Source organism: Eptatretus burgeri, chromosome 15, assembly GCF_056783735.1.
Source record: "Eptatretus burgeri isolate ZD-2024b chromosome 15, Ebu_testis_v1, whole genome shotgun sequence".
In the NCBI taxonomy this organism is placed as follows: Eukaryota; Metazoa; Chordata; class Myxini; order Myxiniformes; family Myxinidae; genus Eptatretus; species Eptatretus burgeri.
In genome coordinates this window covers 46,783,619-46,802,918 of record NC_140975.1, presented here as the reverse complement: position 1 = coordinate 46,802,918, position 19,300 = coordinate 46,783,619, and the positions used below count along the sequence as shown (strand labels likewise).

Genomic DNA, 19,300 nt, shown 5'->3' with positions numbered 1-19,300 from the left:
GCGTTTGTGGACTTCCACAGGGCAATCTCGTTTGATGCTCCAGCAGTAGTCTGCCATCATATTTTTGTCCCATCGCCCTTGGTAGCGCTCTTCCATAGTCATGAGGTCCTGATGGAAGTGCTCTCCCTGTTCCTCACTTACCTTTATCAATTCCCTGAGAACCTTGGGGCTGTAACTATTCAGGAAATGGAGCTCGACACTCATGTTGCACCCAAGATCGCGAAAAGCCAACAGCATTCTAGTAACCAGAAACTCAGTTATCTGCCTTTTTGTTACCAAGAAAGTTTTGTATAACTGCGACGAAAGACAGCCACGCTGTCTTCTCCTTGTCATTCATCTTCCTTACAAATTCCTCATCACGTACAAGGGCACGAATTTGAGGTCCATCGAAAACACCTGCTTTGATCTTCTCGAAAGACAGAGCAGGAAAAGCAGAAACGATATGTTGAAGACATTCACCATCAGTACTCAATGCCTTCACGAACTGTTTCATCAAGCCGAGCTTGATATGGAGTGGGGGGAAAATGATCTTCTCTCGGCTGACGATTGGGTCATTCACAATGTTTGGCATGCCTGCTTCCAGAGTTTCACGGATGGGCCACTCCTTCTGGATCCAGTGTTTCTCTTGAGCTCGGCTGTCCCACATGCAGGGATGGCATGGAAACTTTGTGAAGCCTTTCTGTTGACCAAGGAGAACGTTGACCATTTTCAGGTCCACACAAATGATCCAGTTGTGCTCGTGATATTTGAGTGAGTCAATGACCATTTTTATGTCATTATGTTCTTCTCGCAAATGCACTGAGTGACCAACTGGAACCGCTCCATAAACATTGCCATTGTGCAAGAGAATACACTTGAGGCTGCACTTCGAGGTATCCAGAAATAATTGCCATTCCGTTGGATTATACGAAGTAACACCTAATTGCCTGAGAAGACTTGGGATATCGTGGCGGTAAACAAACTGATTGTCTTCTGAGAAAAAGGCGACAAAGATCTGGTCACGCTTTCGGATATATAAAACATTTGCAGAGTGGTCAAGTAGATTTTTTTTCTTGGAGCCTGGAGGCTAATACCTCAGCTGCTTTCTTGGAGAGCCCCAAATCACGCACTAAGTCATTCAATTCCAGTTGGCGAAACTGCAAACGGGCTGATGACTGTTTGGTATCAGATGAGGAGGCTTTGGATTCCGAAACCATTTATTGAAGCCCGTCATCACGACCCTCGTGCTCTTGCTGATCATGTTCACTGCCTTCATCTTCAGATAAGACAAAACCATTAAAGACTGGAACGGGGAGTTCCTCAGAGTGCGGAGTAGGTCGAATTGCTGAGGGAATACAGGGATAGGAGATCTTTTTCCGGTTTTTCTTGCCGACACCCTTTGTGTTGACCAGGCAAAAATAGCAGTCAGTTACGTGGTCCTTGGGTTCTCGCAAAACCATGGGAACTCCAAAAGGCAGACCCTTTCGTTTTCCTTTTGTCCAGTCACGAAGCATTTCCTCACAATTATGACATACAATATGAGGAGCCCATTTCTTGTCTTGGTCGCCAAGGGGAACATCAAAATAGGCTTTATGGGCACGCCTTACAAACGATGTTATATTGCGCTTTTGACGAAGTAGTGTGTTGCAGCCACATACATAACAGAATGCATCAGGATTATTTACACATTTATGTCTTATTGAAGAAGCCATGATCAGATCTCAAACAAAGAAAAGCATAAAGTTAAAGAATATATATCAATAAAGATAAATAAATATCAATAAAGATAAAGAAAATTGATGTCAAATAAATCGTGAGCAAATCGTTAGCGGCAAAACGAATACGGTCTATAGTTATTTAGCAGTTTAGGCATCGTATATTTCCAATAAAGTCCGAAATCGCACCCCTAGTTCTGAAATTATCCCGAGTGCAAATAGCAATGGGTGTCCTTTTTTGCAAAAATCGCAAGTTTCAAATTGCATGAAAACGACAGCATGTAGAGGAAAACCAATTTCAGATTTGAAATCAGCGTTGAAAAAATACGTAGAATAAGTTGAAAAATCTCATGCAACAGATAATAAGACAAGCCGGTAGGCGACGAGGGATCCGTGAGGATTGAAGCGCTGGATACGATGCTTTTCATTTTGACCGATCCACCGACGAAGATTCATTGCCAAGACGTATTGGTTCACATACAATTGTTCCTCTGCCTGGCAAGATTTTTCCTATTGCGTATTTTGCCAACTGGCACTCCTCATAAAAAATGACGGTAAACAGACACCCTATTTTTGAAGGACTACCATTTGAAAAATAAAACCTAAATCAAAAATCGGCTCGAGTAAAATTTTCTAAATAACTCGAAGTGTTTAATTCCGAAGTCTCGTTTCTCCACATTCAAAACTGTAGGACAAGTACTGAAAATAGTGAACACAGTTTTTCATCTGCTGTATAGCAACGGGTGGTTGCTTAGCAACGAAACTCAAACGTGCACCCTCCCAGCCCATACGGCACCTGTTCGCCAAGTTTCATCGAAATCGGTTTGCTGGTTTGTGCTGTGGAGCCTCACGTTGAAGACACACACACACACACACACACACACACACACACACACACACACACACACACACACACGGAAAACCCGACAATCAGGGATATCGAGCGAATCCCGACGGAAAACCCGACAATAAGGGATATCTAGGGAATCCCAAGAAACTTCTCTCAATGCTCTTGTTTGACCACCTCCTGAGCCACACATTATTTTTCATAAGCCACGCCCACTTTTTGGCAAGCCACGCCCACTTCCCTACGCTCCACCCACTTTCCTAAGCCCCTCATAAAAAATGACGGTAAACAGACACCCTATTTTTGAAGGACTACCATTTGAAAAATAAAACCTAAATCAAAAATCGGCTCGAGTAAAATTTTCTAAATAACTCGAAGTGTTTAATTCCGAAGTCTCGTTTCTCCACATTCAAAACTGTAGGACAAGTACTGAAAATAGTGAACACAGTTTTTCATCCGCTGTATAGCAACGGGTGGTTGCTTAGCAACGAAACTCAAACGTGCACACTCCCAGCCCATACGGCACCTGTCGCCAAGTTTCATCGAAATCGGTTTGCTGGTTTGTGCTGTGGAGCCTCGCGTTGAAGACACACACACACACACACACACACACACACACACACACACACACACACACACACACACACACACACACACACACACACACACACACACACACACACACACAGACGGAAAACCCGACAATCAGGGATATCGAGCGAATCCCGACGGAAAACCCGACAATAAGGGATATCTAGGGAATCCCAAGAAACTTCTCTCAATGCTCTTGTTTGACCACCTCCTGAGCCACACATTATTTTTCATAAGCCACGCCCACTTTTTGGCAAGCCACGCCCACTTCCCTACGCTCCACCCACTTTCCTAAGCCCCTCATAAAAAATGACGGTAAACAGACACCCTATTTTTGAAGGACTACCATTTGAAAAATAAAACCTAAATCAAAAATCGGCTCAAGTAAAATTTTCTAAATATCTTGAAGTGATTAATTCCGAAGTCTCGTTTCTCCACATTCAAAACTGTAGGACAAGTATTGAAAATAGTGAACACGGTTTTTCGGCCGCCGCATAGCAATGGGTGGTTGATTAGCCTAAGTCACATTTGCTCTACGGCGAGGATACGGCGGCCGTACGCCCTCTGAATTGACAGAAACGTGCGGCGGCCACAGAGTTGCTGCGGTGGCCTCAGGGTGGCCCTACGCCGTTTGGCTATATTTTACAGGCCGTAAGGTCGCCGTGGAATTATAACGCGGAGTTATTACATTTTTTCATTTCTACGTTCGCCATAGCAATTCGACAAGCCGGAAAAAAAAAACTGGTAAAAAAAATAAAATAAAATTAACCCATTCGGTACCGTCCGTCTGGCCGCACGTTCACCTTAGGGCCCCCTGCGGTCGCCTTGCGACATCAAATCAAAGACCGTACGGCAACCCCACGTTTTTGGTCTCCACAATTTCTAAGACCTAAGGCCTAAGTCACATTTGCTCTACGGTGAGGATACGGCGGCCGTACGCCCTCTGAATTGACAGAAACGTGTGGTGGCCGCAGAGTTTCTGAGGTGGCCTCAGGGTGGCCCTACGCCGTATGGCTATATTTTACAGGCCGTAAGGTCACCGTGGAATTATAATGCTTAGTTATAACTTTTTTCATTTCTACTTCGCCCTAGCAATTCGACAAACCGAAAAAAAAAACTGGTAAAAAAAAAAAAAAAATTAACCCATTCGTTACCGTCCGTCTGGCCGCACGTTCGCCTTAGGGCTACCCTGCGGTCGCCCTGCGGTCACCTTGCGGGCACCTTGCATCTGCTTTGAAAATTCTATGGCCACTGCAGGAACGCCCTCAGTTCACCATGCGACATCAAATCAAAGACCGTACGGCAACCCCACGTTTTCGGTCTCCACAATTTATAAATACGCCGTGCAGCTCCCCGAAAAATAAAAACATATGTGACTGCGACATTGTGTGACCGTGGAAATACTGCGGCCGCCGTATAATTGCTTGTGGCCGTAGATTTTGGAGACCCCATGGCCGCCGTGGCAAATGTGACCTAGGCCTTAGCAACGAAATTCAAACGAGCACACTCCCAGTCCATATGGCACCTGTTCGCCAAGTTTCATCGAAATCGGTTTTCTGGTTTGTGCTGTGGAGCCTCGCGTTGCAGACACACACACACACACACACACGCACACGCACACGCACACGCACACGCACACGCACACGCACACGCACACGCACACGCACACACACACGCACACACAAAACCCGACAATAAGGGATATCTAGGAAATCCCCCAAAAAAGTTCCCCAGTGTAATCCATCAACTAATTAAATCAATCCCAAATGGAGTTGTTTATTAACAAAGCAACTGGGGGGGGGGGGGTCACACTGATTATTGATTAGAAGTAAAGACAGATTTGATTTTTAGCTCGTGTACGATGAAATCGAGAAGAACAAAGAAAGGAAGAAGGTTGACAGTTTTGAAATGTGGTTTTGGAGATGAATGATAAAAATCCCCTGGATTGCAAGAAGAACGAACAAATCAGTGATTGAAGAGATTAGACCACCATGGGCATTAGAAGCGTTGAAGCTAAAACGGAAACTCATATTTTGGACACCTCATGCATACAGAAAACGAAAGTCTGGATAAATCAACCGTGATGGGTGTCAGGTCAGGTATGGGAGCATGTGCCAGAACAGCGCGTCGCTGCGTCCACTTTCCGCCGGTACTCCAGGGGCCTCCGTCTGGCCATCCCCCAGGCAGATGCCAGGCCCATCCCCATCTCCTTGAGATGATGGTCAACCTGCTGCAACCATGAGGCACGTGGTCGGCCCACTGGCCTCCTCCACTCATGAGACTCCCTCGCTGAGAGAATCTGGTGAGCAGGATCAGCGGCAGGAAAACGAGCCACATGTCCATACAGCCGCAGCTGACGCTCACGGACTATGCAGGTAACAAATCTCATCCGAGTCTCTCTCAGCAACCGCTCGTTGGACACAAAATCCGACCAGCGATAGCCAAGGATTCTTCGAAGAGACCTGGTACCAAAGGAATTAAGTCTCCGTCTCAGATCCTTGGTCAAAATCCAAGTCTCACACCCATAGAGCAAGACTGGAAGTACCAAGGACCTGAAGACTCAGACTTTCGTCCTCCCGCACAGGTACCGGCAGCGCCACACACCATGATCCAGTGAATCCATGACTCCCCAGGCCCGACCCAGACGTCTATTGACCTCCGGCTCACAACCTGCGGAGACATGAATATCACTGCCAAGGTAAGTGAATCTATCCACGACCTCAACATCCTCACCACAAACAGACACAGACAGGACAGCAGCATCCAAGATGTCACCGAAAGCCTGGATCTTAGTTTTGACCCAAGAAATCCGTAATCCCAACGGCTCCGACTCCTCATTCAGCACCTCAAGGGCCCCCAAGAGGATGTCTAAAGTCTCCGCAAAGATGACTGCATCATCTGCAAAATCAAGGTCCGAGATCTTGACATTGCCAAACGATGCACCGCAACTTGATCTCTCCGACATCCTCCCAAAAATCCAGTCCATACAAGTGCTGAAAAGTGTGGGGGCAAGTACACATCCCTGACGAACTCCAGTAACAACTGGAAATAAGTCAGAGATGGTACCACCACACTTCACAGCACTCTCAGTACCAGAGTAGAGTTCAGACATCAGATCGATCAGTTTCGGTGGCACCCCACGAAGACCAAGAATCCTCCAGAGGACATCCCGATTCACTGAATCGAACGCTTTACAGAGATCAACATAGGCTGCAAGCAGCCCCTGCCGAAACTCTCGTCTGCGTTCGGTGAGGACCCGAAGAGCAAGGATACGGTCAATCGTTGACCTCTTTGGTGTAAAGCCTGACTGCTCTGGACGCTGGTGCTCAAGCAGATGGTGGCGAACCCTATCAAGAATTATCCGAGCAAAGACCTTGCCCGGCACTGAGAGCAGCGTCACCCCTCGGTAGTTGTTGCAGTCTTGGCGATCACCCTTCCCTTTCCAGAGAGGGACAATAAGGCCCCTCTTCCAATCAGTTGGGATGATGCCTGTGTTCCAGGCAGAGCACAAAACTGCATGCAACGACACGAGTGCAGCATTTCCACCAGCCTTGAGAAGTTCAGCATGGATGCCACAGATCCCTGGAGCTTTGCCCCGTTTCAACTGGTTCACCGCAGCCCGTGTTTCCACAAGCGATGGTGGACCACAGTTGATTCGAGGGTCGGCAACAGGGATTGTAACACCCTTGACGTCCAACTCGACAGCTGGGGGATCAGCCTGGTACAACCGCTCAAAGTAACCGGCCCAGCGGGCCTTCACTTCAGACTCCTCTGTCAAGAGCCTACCACTCTCTGCTCGAACTGCAGTGCTCCGAGGGATGGGCTTGGATGAACGTAATGCGCGAATTCCCCTGTAAGCGGGACGAGAATCACCTGTCCACAGGTGATGCTCTACCCCCTCACAGATTCCTCGCACATAGGCCACACCCGATGGGTGTGGTTGGGGCAGAAGAGGAAGAGATAGACCTTGTATGTACTAGATGGATGGAGTAAAGGCTGCCACCAAGCCGTCTCTCTGCCAGAGCTTTGGCCAAATGCCAGAACTTTGGGAAGCAGTACAGGATGGAGATGTTTGGAGAAATCTGATCAGGAATGTCACCAGAAGTTGGATACGACTTGACGGAATGACATAACTGGATAGTTTAATGAAGCACAGCGTGGATGGTTGTCCCATTGCTATTCTTGGATGATCTTCCTCAATCCCATAATCTTTGGCAATGACCAGGCTAATTATCGCAGATGCCATCAGCAAAATTGCAAATACCCATAGGTGTCGGATTTAGACTATTTAACAATGTCTTCCTCTTCTGGGCCTTCCTAAATGAGGGTTCACTCTCTTAATGGTCCGTTCACCTGCAGCATCGTGAAGTTACATTGGATGATCGAACAATCATACACAAAATCAATTTCATTGTCAACGAGGAATGATATGGAAGCAGATGTGCACAACAACTTGGAAGAGTGTGGTGGGAAGAATATGATCTATACATTGGCTCGTGATCGGGATGCAGATGGTAAGGACATAAATGAAGAATGAGGAGCAGTATTGAAGGTATGGGAATATCCCAAGGAGCTGTTGAACTGGGGAGGAAGGAATGGTGAGAGGGGAAAGTGGAGTTGGTGGAGATCATGGAGGAGGTGCAGCCAGCATCAAAGAGGATGAAGAAGAGAAGGGAGCCAGGCTTTGATGGGGTTTGTACAGCGATGATAATTGCAGCGGAAGAAGTCGGAGTCAGTTGGACAAAGAGGCTGTTGAATGTAGTTATGGTAGAGGGTTCAATTCCGGAGGATTGGAGGACAGGGCTAGTAATGCCGACATGGAAGGGGAAGGGCGATGTTCAAGATCCGGGGAAATGCAGGCGCATTACGCTCTTTAGTCATGGAACGAAGGTGCTGGAGATGATTCTAGATGGGAGGATAAGGAAGAGGGTGGAGATGGAGATCGGCGAAGAGCAGCAGGGGTTTAGAAAGGGTAGGGAGATGACGGATGGGATGTTCACGCTGAGACAGCTGGTGGAGAAGAGGTTGGAGGTGCAAGGTGAGATGGCATTGGGATTTGTGGACCTGGAGAAGGCTTATAACAATGTCCTGAGAGAGATGGTGTTGACAATACTAAGAAGGATGGGAGTGCCAGAAGCTGAAGTCAAGTTGATGGAAGGGATGAACAAGGGAATGAAGGAAAGAGATTTGCTTGGTCCTGAGATGTCTGAGGAGTTCAGCATGAACATCGGTTTGAGGCAGGGAAGCTCTCTCAGCCCACTCATGTTTATCATGCTGATGGAGCTGGTAAGTAGGAGGGTAAAAAGGAAAGGTATTCTGGGAAGGATGTTGTATCTGGATGATCTGGCTGTTGTGGCAAAGAATAATCCAGAGATGCAGGAGGTAATGGGGGAATGGACACTTGGTGCGGATGAGACAAGGGAGAATGGCAAAGATAGTGGATAGGTTGAGGGAGCAAGGTAGGAGGAAAAGAGGAAGACCATGGCTGAGATGGGAAGATTGTGTGAGGAAGGATATCAATAAGGTGGGCGTGGTGATAGAGTGGAGAGAGTTGGCTGAGGACAAGGGGAAGTGGAGTATCGTGGTCAAGGCAGAGCACATTGGTACCCTTGGACCTCACTCCTTAATATAAAGAGAAGAGAAAGCGAAGAAGTTAACACTCCATGGATTTCACTGTTTCAGGACCTGCAAAAGCAATGAAAGGTTGGAGCAAATGCTGATGCTGTTTCAGGGTGTTAGTGAGAATGTAAGCAGCTTTGTGTGTTGGAACACCCTGTGTGGCTGATGCAGTGCTCCCTATAGGTTAGAGCAGGAATTTGTAATTTGTTTCGGGCGTCGGCGATAACTCGTCCACTCCTCACGAAGGGCACCGTGTGATCTTTAACATCCACCAACTGATGCAAGCAGAAGGGATGTCAACTTTAACGTCCAACCGAGGGATGGCACACATTGATGAATCATCCTCGGTGCCAAACACTTTAGGATGGCAGTTTATAGCTAGACTGACATTCAAACCCAGGCAAGACAGCTCAAAGATGAGTACACATACCTACCAGCCAAAGTTATGCAATTAAATGTGCCTTCAAAAGGTACTCACTCCTGAACATCTTAAGTTAGTGTTCATATTTTGTTTTTCTTTTGCCATTGGAACTCCCTGTTTGGATTAAATGACTAATGAGACCTCTTAGATTTGGCACTCATTAGAGTTTGACACTAAGCTCTCTGGTTAATCAGATCAAACATCAATGAAAGAAACTGCATCAATAATGCAGGCAGAACATTGTATCAATCAGTTTGTCTTTGGAAGGGATATTAATCTGGCTGTTGCATGTGCTACCATGCTGCGCACTGTAAGGTGTAATCCCATGTTGTACCATTTGAAAAGAGTCGGCCATTACGTGCGAGTATCCTGGCAAAATTATTAATTCCTGCACTGGTTAAGTATGGTTTTTTCTTTGGTTTGTTGCAAAAAAAAAATTAAAAAGTCTTAATTGGATATAATACATTGGGCTGATATAATAGCTGAGAGTCAGTGTTTTTGAGCTGTCTAGTCTGGGTTTGATTCCTAACCTGACCCAGGTGGAGTTGCCCAGTCAGGGCATTACATCAATGAACATCCGTCGAATGGGACGTTCTGCTGGTGACCCATATTGCAGCATCGGTTGTTGCTGATGTTAAAGATCTCAAGGCATTTTATGCAAACAGTAGGTAATTCTTGCTCACACCCTGGTCAAACTACAAATCACTGCTCTGATCTACATGGGGTATGTTCTCCTGATGCTCTGGTCTACTAAAGCTCTGGTCTAATGAAGCTCTGGTCTACTAAAGCTCTGGTCTACTGATGATCTGATCTACTGAGGCTCTGCTCTACTAAAGCACTGGTTCACTGATGCTCTGGTCCACTATGCTCTGGTCTACTGATGCTCCATCAGTGGCACACACGTGTCTCAGAAATGATGCAATCAGCTAACTCAATTACGGAGTTGTCATCCCGATCCAATGTGCATTTCCTGTGGGCTTTTCACCATTCTCGTGAGGTCTAATCAAATGCACCCCAAGGCTCATTGCACACAAGTCGCAGTATTCATCACCAAGGCTATAAATTGCCAGTTTGGGGGCCAATTGTTCTACTGTATCTATATCTCATACATATACAAACATTGAATCTGTAAGATGTGATGAATCTCGTGCAAGCAGTGAGGCTTTCGAATTCCTCTTGCACAAAAACACGAGTAATCCGACGGGAGTGCAGAACCGGCGAAAACGAATGCAGCACAAAGCTCGAAGCAGGTAAAAGCAAAATGTTAGGGTGTGGTGCTTACAGTACAAGCTACAGTTTGCACACCTCAACACAGCAAAGCATCATTCGACGGTCATGGATTGCATGAATGAACATTTGCAATTACTGAGCAGGCAGGATAAACATGTGAAAGGTTGAGATGATGGGAAAATCAACACCATCTTCAAGCATTCCTTTACATTGCCAATTGACTCATCCTTTTATAGTTCTTCCCATGTAATGTAATTTCCATCTGTAGCGGGAGAGATGTCAAATTTTGAAACATTTCAGCCTTAAACAATGGACACAGTCCACATTGCCAGGGAGCCCGTGCACACTGCACACTGCATGTGCCTTTTTACGTGTAAAAAAAACAATATCATCATTCTATTATTTTAACTAGTACGTGCCCGTAACAAAAAAAAAACTTTCAAACCGCGAGCAAGAAACAATAACTACACAGGCCGTTCCTTCGCTCTCGCGTGCCCGTACGTGCGTGGCCCGGAAGTTCGCATATCGCAGTTACGATTATTCGCAATTTAGTTTTAATGGCCAATTATTCAATTAGCGCCAACGTATTTTACCTTTTCGCAATGTCGTGGCAAGTAAAAACAAAAAGAGAAGAGAGAGAAAAAAAATTTACTTCGTGGTTCGGAGCATACCAGCACTCTGATGTTACCGAAATTTATACACCGGCTAATATGAAAACGATCATAACTTGAGGCATTGTGTTTATGTATAAATGCGCATAAGAAATCGAGAAATTATTAGAATACAGTGTCATCACTATCCGGAAGTCCGTACGTTGTAACCCGTAATGGGGAACGCGGCTGAGGTTCCCTTGCCCATCGGCCACGCCCACGCAGCAACGTGTCCTGTCATTGGTTGGTAAATAAATGGCCATAACTTGGGAACCACTTGTCCTTGAAAAGGCACATCCACAGGGCCCCAGCAATATACCTGGCAAGTTTCAATTACATCGGGCCAGTGGTTGGCGAGAAACAGCGGTCACACACACACACACACACACATTGCTGGAATTATAGATAGATGACAATGCAAGGACCCGTTATTATTAAAAAAAATAATGACGCTCACCTTTAATATGTGAATGTAATATATAAAACTGAGATGTCAAATACAATAGTCTGTAAATACCATGACTACGACTACTAATACTACTACTATTACTACTACTACTACTACTACTATTACCACTAGTAGTTTGGATTTGACTGTTCACACTGTGTTTCATTAGACTGACTAGTTATATCGTTCCGTCAAGTCGTGTCCAACTTCTGGTGACATTCCTGATCAGATTTCTCCAAACATCTCTATCCTGCACTGCTTCCTGAAGCTCTGGAAGAGAGACAGCTTGGTTGCAGCCTTTACCCCATCCATCATGCCTGGTGTTAGCTTAATGGTTAAGGTGGTGGGCTTTGGATCCCAGGGTCCGGAGTTCAAATCCCACTCAGCTATTGAATTAATACCAGGTGGGGTTAACTTGGCCTGTCATCCTTCCGAGGTCGGCAAAATGAGTGCTCGCTTGCTGGTATAATGTGTCGGAGTGGTGACCCATCCAGGATTGTGCCCAATAGCCAAGGAGACTGCTTAGTCAGCACCAACGCTCTGCACAGAGTATGGTCCCAATCTCCTCCTCCTCTCATCCATGCAGTGCATGCAAGGTCAACCTCTTCCTCTTCTTCCCTCAACCACACCTCGCATGGTTGACTTCTTCAGAGTTCCGTTTTCAGCATGATGTGTCCAAAGCATGACAGTTTCTGTTTTATGATCAGTGCTATGAATGTCCGTGGTGGTCTAACTCATTCAACCACTGATTCGTTTGTTCTCCTTGCAATCAATGGGAATTTCAACATTAGTCTCCAAAACCACATTTCAGAACTTTCAATCTTCTTCCTTTCCTTCTCCTCGACTGTCACCACATCTGATGAGGTCTTTGGGTTTGAGTCCGAGCTCGAGTCAGAATTTTTTCACACCAGCCCCATGCAGGAATTTCTTCCTATTTTTTAAAACACACACACACACACACACACACACACACACACACACACACACACACACACACACACACACACACACACACACACGCAGTAGATTATGAACTCATTTCTACAGCTTGCTTCGTGTTAAAAAGTAAATTGTACAAAAATGTTCTTTTTGAAATGATATATTTGACACTGTTTGCAGCACACACAGTTCCTTCCAAATTAGTGTTCTGTCTTCAATGTCAGTTGCACTGCATGGGCCAGCTGCGCTCCTGAGATAAAGTCCTAACTCCCATTGTAAGTCGTGACCTTTTATGCAAGAATAAAAGACCAATAGGAAAGAATGAAAATGTCAGCAATGAAGAGAACTGTGTTGGTTGCCCATCATGTAATTTCGCAAACATTGCACAAATCTGCGCAAGTTGATGGATAATAGAAAAGATTCAAAATGCACAAAAAATTAAGAAGTTTCTCCTTAAGCGTCATAAGTCATTAAAAAAAAAAACAATGTGATACTCATCAACTATCTGAAGCAAAGCAATAATTGATTGTTAGCGTTGTTAAAATACATATGTAGTTTGCTAATAAATTCCCCTCTGACCTGTCCAGCCTGGGTTCGAATCCTGATGCAGCTATAAAATGTCATCCTGGTGTTTCACAGGCAGGACAATGGGTCAATGTGTGTGCTGTCCCTTGGATGGATGTTAAACTGGGAATCTCGTCTGACGGCATTAGTTGGTGAACAAATTCCAAATTCTTGCTCTACCCAAAAAGGGGCACTGCATCAGCAACACAGCCATGCTTCCAGTAATGTGACAAACAGCAGTCATTGGCTGCATACAAAATTAACGAATTGATATTTAGCAAAAGTATTGGATTGACACTTTGTTATATAAATCTATACAAATAAGTGTGTGTGTCTCCACCATAACTCCAAAACCATGAAACAGAGCAGCCTGAAACGTTGCAGGCAAACTAAAGGAACTCCAGGGAAGTGCAAGACTAAAAATTTGGTGTTTGGGTTAATTAAAACACCTCTTTTGAAGATAATTAACGACCTTATTTAATTACATCCTTTATCAGGCGCATCCTCGGCCACCTCGCTCTATATGGGGTCTCAAGGTGTTTCCTGGGTTACCTCGCTGGGGTCTGAAGCCGCCATGTTTTTTGGCCTGCTCAACCATCTCAGACAAAAATGCTACAGTTAGAGATATAGTATATGAGAGTTGTACTCTCATATACTACAGTAGTCTGCAGAGAATTACAACAGCAAAGGAATATCACTGTATTTTTGACTGGGATGCCTTGATTTGGAACAAGCCGCAACGATTTCTTAACAATAAAGTTGTTTTCACTTCCCTCACTCATATTATCGAATGCATGTTCATAATAGCTACGAATCGCTGGGTACCTTACAATGATTGCAATCTTTGCAAGTATATAATTATAAACGTACAGAGACTCCAGCGTTCGTGGCTATATTTCACTTTCGCACATGACATAACATCGATAATCTCTTCGACTAAGCTGAGTTACAAAATTTAAGCTCCAGAATCGAACTTAAAGGCAGTTCTGACTGCTAAAAAAGAAAGTGTTCCTTTGTCTAATTTGGACATAGTTTGGACATTCGGACATAGCTATCGCTTGCCAACCATTTCATTGGATGATGATTACTCCGATGATGATAGAATCTTGACATTTGAAAAAGTAATAAATGGTCATTCTTTTGAGCGCTCCTACCTGAACATATGGCTCGTTATGTGGGGAACCCAAGTTCAAATTCCATATTCCATAAAAATGTTTGTCCTTTGTCCACTGCTGTCCTTGTAATTAATGTAAAAGGTACACCGACGGATGTCGAGCCACTGATATCTTTATAATTGAAATTGCATATCAACTAATGTCTGTGTCCTCCTTGTGATTTAAATACGAGCTCCATTCAACCAATGTAACATAAATGATCAATTGAAACACTCCAGGTTATTTGAAAGTGTAAATATTCAATGAATACAACACTGCCTCCACACACCTGTAAAGTCAGACGATGAATTAAGTAAACATAATACACCTGTATTCCAATTTCCCCATTATTTCCTCCACCGGCATCATGTACACCTGTAATCCATCAGAGATGCCATGAATGCTTCCTTCCTCCATCTGGCATGTGGGCTCACTTGTCTTCCAACAACAATATATTTTCATTTTCAACCAGATTCCATGTATTTATTACGGACGCAAACATGGCAGGAATTCTGACCCCCAAAACCCGACCTACCCCTCGCTCTACCACCCCGGACTCGCCTTGTATGCCCTTTTCCTCATTTGTCCTTCACCCCCAATCTCCTTTTCATTCTCTCCAACCCTCCACCAATCTTCGTTTAATCATTTTAACCCTCCTCCATGGATACATAATAAATAGATGCCCCCACCCTCGCTCCTCCAGTTCAGGTAGAGAACTTGATGACATTTCTAGTTGATGCGACATCATGCTCTCTATGCTCCATCAATACCAGGGAGGAGGAATGTCTGGGGGAAGGATAACAAGTGGGGGCCAAGAAGACTGGGAGGATGAGGGTGTGGGTGACAATATGGGGTTATATATGGAAGCGGGTTCAGATTTTCTTTAATTTTTAAAACACCTGATTCTGAATTCCAGTCATGGATAGACCACCTGTCCCTTATCAAACTTGCCAAACAAGCAACGTTCACAATACATTTCAGTAATTATGTTCGCCTTGATATCAAGATTGATTTCATACCATGTTGTCTTTATTTTCAAACATAAACCTTTCACTGTAATAGTCACAGAAAACACGTAGGGCTGGCCGAGTGGTCTACAGGTACGCACACTCACCTCGAGGGTGTCTAGCCTGGGTTTGAATCTCGACCGACCTATAAACTGTCATCCCGGAGCTTCACAGTCAGGGTGTGTGTGTGTGTGTGTGTGTGTGTGTGTGTGTGTGTGTGTGTGTGTGTGTGTGTGTGTGTGTGTGTGTGTGTGTGTGTGTGTGTGTGTGTGTGTGTGTGTGTGTGTGTGTGTGTGTGTGTGTGTGTGTGTGTGTGTGTGTGTGTGTGTGTGGTCCCTTGTATGGATGTTAAACTGGATGTCCAGTTTGCTGGCATTAGTTGGTGGACGTTAAAGATCCCACGGTGTCCTTTGTGAAGAGTAGTCAAGTTATCGCCGGCACCCTGAACAAATTGCAAATTCCTGCCCGAACGACTTAGTCGAACGTCAGGCCCGACCAGCCGATTCGTGAAAGACTTGGGCCAAAAGCTTCGCCGCAGACAACCTCACAAGGTGGGAATAATTGTAGCCGTTAAAAAAGAAGAAGAAGAACTACCAGACACCACATCCCACACTGCCTATTGCAGCCTGGATCGTTGCCAAGAGGAAGAGTCTGCCATCCACCATCCTGTCCGTGTCTGTGGTCTTCAAACAAAACAGTCTACAAATACACCGAGAGAGCAGATTTGCCCGTTTGATTGAAATGGTTGTCCTATTCGGTGCCCCCCCCACCCCCACCTCATTTGAATAGGAAGTTCCATGGAGTCCCAGGTTCGAATCCCCTATAAGCACACACGATGCTCTCCATCCGCATCGTCTACTACGAGTGTTGTAATTCCATGTAAAAGTAGAATAATGTCTCTTAATGTCCTCGTCTTAATTTAGTGTTTGTACAAACTCGTGAGCCTTAGATTGTGAGACATGAGAATTCACATGAAACCCTCGTGGAGCGAGTGTCAGAGTGTAGATGTAGGTATGTGTACAGGTATGTGTACAGGTATGTGTACCTGGAGGCTGTGCGATGAGAGTGCACCTGAACGTCCACATGGGTCCTTTTCAGATATTTCCCACCGCACATGCGATCGCTTGCGGCGTTACACAAATGAGAGGGATGTGTTCAGCAACAACAATAATAATAACAATAATAACATCCGAGTGAGTCACGCAACAACATCACTGCACGTGTCGAGCAACAACATCTCTGCACGTGTCGTGCAACAACATCCCTGCGCGTGTCGCACAACAACATCCCTGTGCGTATCGTGCAACAACATCCCTGTGCGAGTCGAGCAACAACATCCCTGCACGAGTTGAGCAACAACATCCCTGCATGAGTCGAGCAACAGCATGCCTGCGCAAGTCGAGCAACAACATCCCTGCGCAAGTCGAGCAACAACATCCCTGCGCATGTCGCACAACAACATCCCTGTGCGAGTCCAGCAACAACATCCCTGCACGAGTCGAGCAACAACATCCCTGCACATGTCGCGCAACAACATCCCTGCGCGTGTCACGCAACAACATCCCTGCGCATGTCGCGCAACAACATCCCTGCGCAAGTCGAGCAACAACATCCCTGCGCATGTCGCACAACAACATCCCTGTGCGAGTCCAGCAACAACATCCCTGCACGAGTCGAGCAACAACATCCCTGCGCATGTCGTGCAACAACATCCCTGCGTGTGTCACGCAACAACATCCCTGCGCGTGTCGCGCAACAACATCCCTGCGCGTGTCGTGCAACATCCCCCCTGCGCCCTACCGACATATAAATCAAGGGACAAATCGCATGCAACTCCCACGACAAACCCCGAGCAATTTGAACGTTTTCATTTAATTACATGTTTGTTGTATACTCATGGTGAAAAATATTAAAATAAAGGACCCCCCTCGTCGTCTTCCCCACCCCTCGTCGTCGTCCCCACCCCTCGTCGTCGTCCCCACCCCTCGTCGTCGTCCCCACCCCTCGTCGTCGTCCCCACCCCTCGTCGTCGTCCCCACCCCTCTTCGCTCGATGGTGGGGATTCCTAATTGCTATATATTGTGTCAATGTGTCTATTCGCTCGTCGTAAAGCTTATAATACAAGCGAGACGAGGGAATGAGCACACGATTGTACGAGAGCCGAATGAATTAAACGGACGGATCATCATCATCACGACATTAATTGCGTAAAAACGTCTCGCGATTTTGATCAGAAATCGCAGCGAATCCGCCGAGATGGCGCAAATACCTGCGATTGGTCTTGATGGTCATCATGTCTTTATCTTTAGTACAATATCTTTAGGTCATCGTGTCGCCGACAAGCCCCGGGACGTGCACGCACCGACCGACGGCTTGCGCACGAATCAACGCACGTTCGCGGAGGCACGATGAGGGCACGCGCGCTATTGTTCGCCGACGACCCATCGCCGCCGCCGGACTTGAACCGGGATGGACGAGCAATCAGGCGCTCCAAAGGAAGAGCAACCAAGAGCCGGAGAGTTGGAACGTGCGGAAAGCGAATTGCGCAGCGACTTACCCGGAGCGGTTTCCACGGAGAGCCGCAGCCGGAGAGAGAGAGAGAGAGAGACGACGCCGGTCGGAGCTGCTGGGAGGGGCGCGCTCTGCGGCTCGGCAGGCGCGTCTCTGCACCAATGGCAGCGCGGCGGAGCGGGCCGACACAGGTGGGGCGGACCGGGGACGTTTCGGACTCGATGCGGGAGACGTGCCTTCGGGAACTCCGGGGACTGGGGGTGGGGGCTCTCACTGATCCGGCGTTAGGTGCGGAGTGAATGGGGGAAAAGGGGGAATAGGAGAACAATGATTAATGGTGGTTTTGGAGAAAAGGTCAAAAGTTTAGGCGCATGTAGGTCTCACATTGTGATGTGTGCCTGGTGTTGACCTTATGGTTCGGGTGGTGGGCTTGGGATCCTCGGGTCCTGAGTTCAAATCCCACTTGGGTGTTGAATTAATACCAGGTGGGGTTGACTCAGCCTGTCATCTTTCTGAGGTCGGCAAAAAATGAGTACCAGCCTGCTGGGATCATTGAGCCATTCGAGTATCCTGCGTCAGAGTGGTCACTCATTCAGGATTGTGTCCAATAGCCCAGGAGACTGCTTCGGCAAGGACGGACGGACGGACGGACGCACGCACGGACGGATATGTCCCATACTCTGTTATAGAGCGTCTGTGCTGCCCAAATAGTTTCTGAGCAAGGGTTATTTGGGATGGTTTGCTATTGCCTTCTCAGCAGTAGTTATAGCAGGTAGTTGTAATCTGTTTAGGGTGCCTGCGATAGCTTGCCGACTCTTCAGGAAGGGACACTATATATATATAGGATCTTTAATGTCTACCAACTAATGCTGACAGACGTGACACACAGGTTGACATCCAGCCTCAGGACGACACACACCTTGCTTGTGGAACAACAGGACAGCAGTTTGTAGCTGGGTCGGGATTCGAACGTAGGCGAGAAGGTTTCGAGGCAAGTGTGTGTGTGTGTGTGTGTGTGTGTGTGTGTGTGTGTGTGTGTGTGTGTGTGTGTGTGTGTGTGTGTGTGTGTGTGTGTGTCTCGAGGCCATCCTGCCAGCTTCGGGACAGGGTAGGGGGATTGTAAATCTGTCAAATTGAGTGGGAAACTTAATGGGAAAACTGGTTGTGGCGAGCGACTGATTGACCACCAGTTTTGACCATCCACAGAGATAGTGATGGCGATTTGAATCCGTTGCACGTAAAGCAAAAGTAGTGAATCGTTCTTGTTCTTTTGGGGGATGGCAACGGATCATATCAACGATTTTACCCTTTACACAAGTATGTGGAATTGGGAGCGGGTGTTTCACCTCCAATTTACCAAAATATTCCGAATTGAGTGATCCTTACATCAATGACCACCTCCACCGAAGGTCATTGGACGTTGTTTCCCCCCCCCCCCCGTCTGTCTATCTGTCTGTTACGGACGGGTTCAGCCGAAATTTGGTGTCCACGTTGGGTGTGTGACAATGACGAATTGATTCAACCTTAGTGAAGATCCGAATCCGGTTGGGGATCCGAGAATTTTTTTTATTTTTGAAATGATTCTTCAGCATTGAGAGATGGAGCCAAAAACGATACATACACTA

The 19,300-nt window shown here is 46.3% G+C and overlaps 1 protein-coding gene across 1 annotated transcript in view; it reads right to left on the bottom strand.

The window, feature by feature from the left end:
• Positions 1–17,840, bottom strand: part of SNAP25 (synaptosome associated protein 25) — a 70,380-nt gene extending 52,540 nt beyond the window's left edge. The window contains exon 1 of the mRNA XM_085858395.1: positions 17,722–17,840. The gene's annotated coding sequence lies outside the window, so the exon portion shown is untranslated. The remainder of the gene's footprint in view (positions 1–17,721) is intronic.
• Positions 17,841–19,300: the final 1,460 nt, after the last annotated feature.